Here is a 7,078-nt window from a genome sequence, read left to right on the forward strand (position 1 = left end):
ACTGTTAATTTCCTCCCAACAGATTAAACCCATATCTGCAGGTTAATTGCATTTTTTTCATGACAGTTTCCTTTAAAGTAAGCCTTCAATATTGCATTTATGGCTACTGATCCGTAGGGTGCATTGGTGGTAGTTACAAGCCTTGAGACCCAGAAAAAGTTACACAGTGCCAATAAACATTTTCAGGCCTGCAAATTGCCAAAGACATGCTCACACATTGTGGCTTTTTTTGTCTGTGTTTTCAGGGGAAAGGAAGCTGCATCTTACTGTAACAGCTATAAAGCAATGAAATTTCAGAAATCTCATGTGCACATGCCTGGGTTTTTATTTTCCCTCTTGCCTGAATTTGAGAAAAGCAGCATTTTAAAATCTGCATCATGTCAATTCTTTCAGCAGATTTTCACCCATAGAAAGCAATGAGATTGCAAAAAGAACACAAACCTGTTTTGCGTTTTTTTTTTTTTGTCACCAATGCATATCTATATTAAACGTGTACTGTAGACAGATGACACATGTAATACACACCAAAAAAACAAAACAGGTGAACATGCCCTAAAGGTGTGTTTATAAATAAGGACCTTCTGGAGTTGGTCCTCTTTCTATCGCCTCTCTCTCGCTCTCCTCATTTTATTTTTTATCTCTGAAACCAATTAAGAGTGTTTGGGATCATTGTCTTCCTGAAATGACTGCCCTTGTTTCATTTTCATCATCCTGGTAGATGGTAGCAAATTTGCCAAGACATTCTTGATAAAAATATGCCAAGCTTCACTGTTGGTATGGTGTTTTTAGGGTGACAGGCAGTTCCTTTTGGCCTCCAAACATGGTGTGTATTATGGCATCCAAAGAGTTCCAATCTTGGTTTTATCTGACCAGACTATAGTCTTCCAGTATTTCACAAGCTTGTCAAAATGATGTTGAGCGAACTGTAAACTTGCATGAATATGCTTTTTGTTCAGCAATGGATTCTTGCGTGGTGAGCGTGCATATAGGCCATGGAGGTTGAGTGCATTACCTATTTTCTTTGAATCCTACTGATTCCAGGTCTTTTCTGTAGCTCTCAGCAGGTAGTCCTTGGCTCTTGGAGAACTTTTTTGATTCTTTTCACTCCTCTGTCTCAAATCTAACTGGGAGCACCTGGTCGTGGCCAATATATGGTGAGATTACGGTATGTTCTTTCCACTTCCAGATTTGGGACCCAACAGTGCTCACTGGAATCTTCGTTAGTTTAGAAATTCTTCTGTAACCAATGCCATCAGTATGTTTCGCAACAAGGTTACAAAGGTCTTGAGGCAGCTAACTGGTGTTACCCATCATGAGATGTTTCTTGTGTGGCACCTTGGTAAAGACACCCATTTTATAGGCCATCAGTTAAGCCAGCTGATATCTTTCACTAAGTGGCATGATTGTTTTCTAATCTGCCAGCTGGTGTCATGACTTTCCATGGCTTTGTGCACCTTTCTTTCTTTGTGTTCATTTTCTTTGTCATTTCTCATTATTACATACAGATTAAGTTATGGGCATCCATGGTTTAATTTCTTTGTGGCTTGGATAGGTTTTTACCAATATCCGGTGAGATTTCCATGTCAATAACGCCTTTAAATATATAATAGAAGGTTGGTGTCGCGTTCAATACTTATTTCACCCGCTGTATATAGTATACTTTACATCTGGGGCTGCATTGATTGTGCGGTTTGATGCGATGTGGATTCAATAAATAACATGTTACTAGTCTTCCGTTCCCCACAGTACGGATTTAAAACCCGCAACAGAAAATCTTTCCTGTATCAACGAACCATGTACTTTGGCATCTTGTTTTAAAAGGAGTATGTCCAAAAATGACTGTTCAAACAAAGCTCTGTGAATGCTTGGCCAAACAGTTCGGGCTGTCTTCCCACTTTCTAGTTCATCTCGCCACCTCCTCTTGATCAGCCCTGGCTTTACCAGAGCAAGAGAAGGATGAAGTTCGATGGATGGTACACCGAGTGCTTGTGCTTGGTTTCACGGTACAAATTTCAGAATACACTCTGTGTGAACATACCCCAAGACTTGCCTCACTGACATCTGTAACCATGGAAACCAGTCCAGCTTGTTTCTATAGTTACATTAGACAGTACATTACTAACCAGCGAAACTTTCCTTTTTCAAATTCGTTGCGTGGTATCTTAACTTCTGATACTTCCAAGCAACAAACTCCTGCCTCTAGTTGTTAGCTTGTACTTTGACTTAAAAAATAAAATATTTAAAAAATAAAATGAGTTGCATTTGTTCTTTTGCATCTCAGTTTCTCTGGATTCGAGGTTACATGCAATAAACTCAGGGAAAATGTTTTTGGTTTTTTTTGTCTCCCCCCACCACCACCACTCCCTCCATATTTGCAGCGATTTACTTCAGATAATGCTGCTATTTGACCCCTGTGAATAAGACAGAAGTCCTAAGGCAAGACTGGCTATTTCAATAAATAATTATGATAGTTTGGGTCCCCATGGACTTCTATGGGATTCGGGTTCAGCTTAAAGTTTGTATTGAGTTCTAGTACCAGAACTGAACTTCAATAGGGATGAGCAGACCCATGGATGAACCATTTACTACATGCCATTAGTTTTCCTTTTTAAGGCCCGCAAATTACCTAGTTAAGAGCAATTTTGGTATGAGGTTTCTGGTAAAACTCCTTAGCAGCTCTGTTCTAAGATTTATTCTGCTCTGATTGAACAGACTATTGGGGGATTTAAGTTTTTGATGCAAAGATGTCTGCTGCATGCTTGTCTCTTAGGCTACTTTCACACTAGCGTCGAGCTCGGCCCATCGCGGTGCGTCGGGCAGAGGTTCCCGACCCTAGCGTTGTCTCCGCCGCACAACGGGGGCAGCTGATGCATTTTTCCAGCGCATCCGCTGCCCCATTGTGAGGTGGGGGCGGAGTTCCGGCCGCGCATGCGCGGTCGGAAAAAGCGGACCGTCGTGAGCAAAAAACGTTACATGTAGCGTTTTTTGGTCCCGACGGTCCGCCACAACACGGCGCAACCGTCGCACGACGGTTGCGACGTGTGTCAATACGTCGCTTAATGTTAGTCTATGGGGAAAAACCGCATCCTGCAAGCACTTTTGCAGGATGCGTTTTTTCGGCAAAACGACGCATTGTGGCGGATTGCAGTTAACGCTAGTGTGAAAGTAGCCTTAGGCTACTTTCACACATCTGTTTTTTGCCGTCAGGCACAATCCGGTGAGTTTTGAAAAAAAAGATCCTTTTTTTTTCCCGCCGGATCCGTTATTTCTCAGAGTTGTATTAGCACCTAATTGTGCCTGATGGGCACACGTTTCATCGGTTTTTTTTCCGGATCAGTCCAAAAAGCTGGTTCCAGCGGATGGAGAAAATGTACAGAGGAACATTTTTTTTTTTTTCTGTCCTGCGAAAAATGCCCAGCCACTGATCCGGCGAAAAACGTATGAAACGGAGATGTGAAATGTTGAATCCGGCCTCTGAATCTGGTTTTTCATACATTCTCCATTCAAATCATGCACATCTCTTGTAGAAAAGTGGGACGATTTCTTCTTATCACTTGTCATGTCCACAATCTTTTTTTTTTTTTTTTTTTTTTTTTTTTTTTTCTTTAAAGCTATAACATACATGACCATTTTCAGTTCACTGTTACAGAATTGCAATGCATCCGTAATAATCAGAGGCTAGACTTTGGCTCCTGTTTTTTTTTTTTTTTTTTATTCCCTCTGCAAACACCCATACACTTTAATGGAAAGAAATGTGTGCATGATGCAATATTTTTTCTTCACGTCCTGCTTAAAAATCGCTCTTCTGCCCTGCCCCATTGAATAACATTGGTCCGGATACTGTCTGTTTTATCCACGGACAGTACTTGGACTGAAATTTTGCTTGCGTCAATTGACATGCTGCAGATATGAAACTGCTTCAAATCTTTAAGGAAAAAATAGGTTGCAGATTTCAGAAATCTTATTTACATTGGTATAGTAAAATGCTGTGTCTTTTTGCATCAAAAAAGCGATGTTAACATATCCTTACTGTTGGTGTACTTTTGGGACAATTACATTTGTTCTTTATCTTGTCCCATTAGTATCTGCAGTATTGTATTGTCCTACCTGGTGCCCCAGCTTTTAATATGCGTATGTCTTACAGAAAACCTATAGAAAGAATAATTATCAGCTTGTATTAGTGAGGATGCTCAGCAGAGGTCAGTGTTATCTGCTGCATCCTTCTATATAGAATATTATGTTATCTAGGAGCACGCGGTGCTGCGCTGATTAAAGGTTTATGCAGTATGATATAGGACAACAGGATCCCTCCTGGCTCTAGCGCAGGGGACACTTTCTTACATGGCATGGGTGCTGCAGAAGTGGTTCATGGCATAAGGAAACTTGGAAACATTCACGGTCCCAGAACACTTATATTCTGTCCCAAACATCATATATGCTCATAGGACAAAGTTTGGATCAGGAGCCCATGAGCCAGCCTGGACATCGCAGATAGTACTTGCATCATGAATGTCCTAGATTTCTGTCCTATTGCTTGTAGGATCTGAGCTACAATATGAGATTCTGCTGCTACAGAACAATCTCTTGCAGGATGGAGTAAAGTGTGTATGTGGAGTCACTCGTACAAATATCACTAAAGAACAGGGCACACTAATGAGACATCTGTGACATTTGAGATCATGTTTTAATTTCTGCCTCAGCCTGGCATTGAGAAATGCTATATTTTGGCGAATTACATTATGTGCAATTTACTTATTTATTCCCATTACACTAAGTCTATGTTCACATGTTGAGTTTTTGCTTTTTTTTCCTGCAGACAAAACTTGCTCTTTCTCTAGTCACCTTCCACGACAGCATAGGAGGATGTCTCCATTCCCTAATGGGGACAGGAAGCACAAAGAGGTTAAAAGGCCCCACCTACCTCCAAATCGCCAGTCTTTCCTGTAGAGGTTTTTCTATGCTGCGTGGCCGGTGACCGTGGCATACTTGCGTTTTAACCTGGCAGTGGTGGTCGTGGGCTCTGCCTTCCTCCACACGTTGCGCTGCTCCCGTCTCCTGACTCGGGACCTGTCCTGGCCCACCCGCGCCTCATTGAGGTAAAGCGGGCCAGTAATCCCCGGCGGTGTCCTCCTGAGCTCACCGCCATGTTCCTCATCCTCCTGCGGCTCGGCGTCCCGGAAGTGACGTCGGCGGACGCGCGCGTCACTTCCGGTTTCTGCGTTCCACCCTGTGGAATGCACACACTTCCTGGTGTGGCCTTGTTCCGGCCTCCAGGGCCTTCGGACACCGTGGATGGCGCGCCTCCCCACGTGGAGGCCTGCCTTGGACCCGAGGATGAGGAGGGGACTGTTTTCACCTGCACTGGGGGCTGGGTTTATGGCTATATAAACCAGCCTGAAGCACCTCCAGGTAAGACTGATCCCTTCAGTATCGATGGTGCTTCCTGCCCTACATCTGTAGAACCCAGCGCTGCCCCAGCTCCTTTAAGTCAGTCGCGGGGTGGGTCCGTGCCCAGGGTGATAAGGGGCCCTATTTTAATTCCTGACTCCACTCTCCCTTTATCTTAGGGAGACAAGTCTGCCCAGAGAAACCCGGCCAAGAAAACGGCAAAATGTGCGATCTGCAGTATAAAGCTTCCCTCCTTATGAGAGAAGAAACTCAGGCCTGCACTGACAAAATCGTTAGAGCCAAGCAACCTTTCCTGCTAGAAGAAACCCGTACGCTTGTCAGGAGTGAAGTACAATGTTCCTTAGCTGCCTTCAATCCTGATATGCATCCTCCGCAAAAAAAAAAAGGATTCAAACTGAGGATTCTGATTCTAACCGTTCCTATACTTCCTCCTCGGAAAAATGGGGTGAAACTTCAAGTTATAAAATTTCTGAAGCAAGAAAGTACTTTTTCTCCTTGGATTACATTGATGAACTAGTGATGGCAGTGTGCAGCACTATGGGGCTGCAGAAGGAACCTATATCTCAAACTATACAAGATGAAATGTTTGGAGGATTGAAGTGAGAAAAGCGACTGGGGTTCCCAGTACACCAAAACATCATAGACATGAGATCTCAGGAGTGGGAATGCCCGGAGAAGCGGCTAGTCACACCATCAGAAATGAGACACAGGTTTCCCTTAGAGGCAGGTTCCCCTTCCTGGGATGTGCCAAGGGTGGACAATACAGGTGGCAAGAGTGGCTAAGAAAACTTCACTCCCCTTTGAAGACTCCTCCCAGCTAAGGGACCCATTAGATAGAAAAATGGAGGGTCTATTAAAAAAATCCTGGGAAACGTCCACCTCTGGATTAAAGTCTAACATTGCGGCTACCTGTGTCACTAGAGCCCTTTCTCGCTGGATAGATGAGCTTGAGAAGCATATTTCTTAGGGCACATCAAGGGGAGAACTGCTGGATTCTCTACCAATGCTTCAAAAGGCTTCAGCCTTTCAGATGCCTCCATGGAGTCTATTAGGATTGCGGCTAGGTCCCTAGTCCAGTCCAATTCTGCACGAAGAGCCCTCTGGCTTAAGATGTGAAGTGGTGACGTAACCTCCAAAATTAAGCTGTGCTCAATACCCTTTAAAGGTGACTACCTATTTGGCCCCTCTCTAGATGAAATTCTAGAAAAGGCCACAGATAGGCTTTTGCTCTGGAAGGGCTTTTTTCCTATCAGGAAGCGTTTTTTTCATGCCTCCCAGTCAAGTACCCCTCAAAGAAGAGGTAAAGGTAAAACGGGGAGATGGAGCTATGCCAAAGGGAGGGGAAAAAATATCCTCATTCCACAGCAGCAGGAGAAATGACTCCGTCCCGTTGGGGGGGTCTCGCAAAATTCGTCCATCACTGGCGGGCCATCTCCGAATCTCAGTGGGTCCTCAATATAATACAAGAGGGCCTTCTGATAGAATTCTTACCCCCCCCCCCCCCCCTTGGAATCTGCGGATTACCTCCCCGTCGTCTCAGAGATTTTTCAATTATGACAGGCCTGAGGGACCTGCTAAAATCAAACGCAATTTCCCAGATACCCCCAGAAGAATGGGGTGTAGGACATTATTCCCTATTCCTGGTAAAAAAAAACCAGGGGAACTAAGC

Source organism: Ranitomeya variabilis, chromosome 4 (assembly GCF_051348905.1).
Source record: "Ranitomeya variabilis isolate aRanVar5 chromosome 4, aRanVar5.hap1, whole genome shotgun sequence".
In the NCBI taxonomy this organism is placed as follows: domain Eukaryota; kingdom Metazoa; phylum Chordata; class Amphibia; order Anura; family Dendrobatidae; genus Ranitomeya; species Ranitomeya variabilis.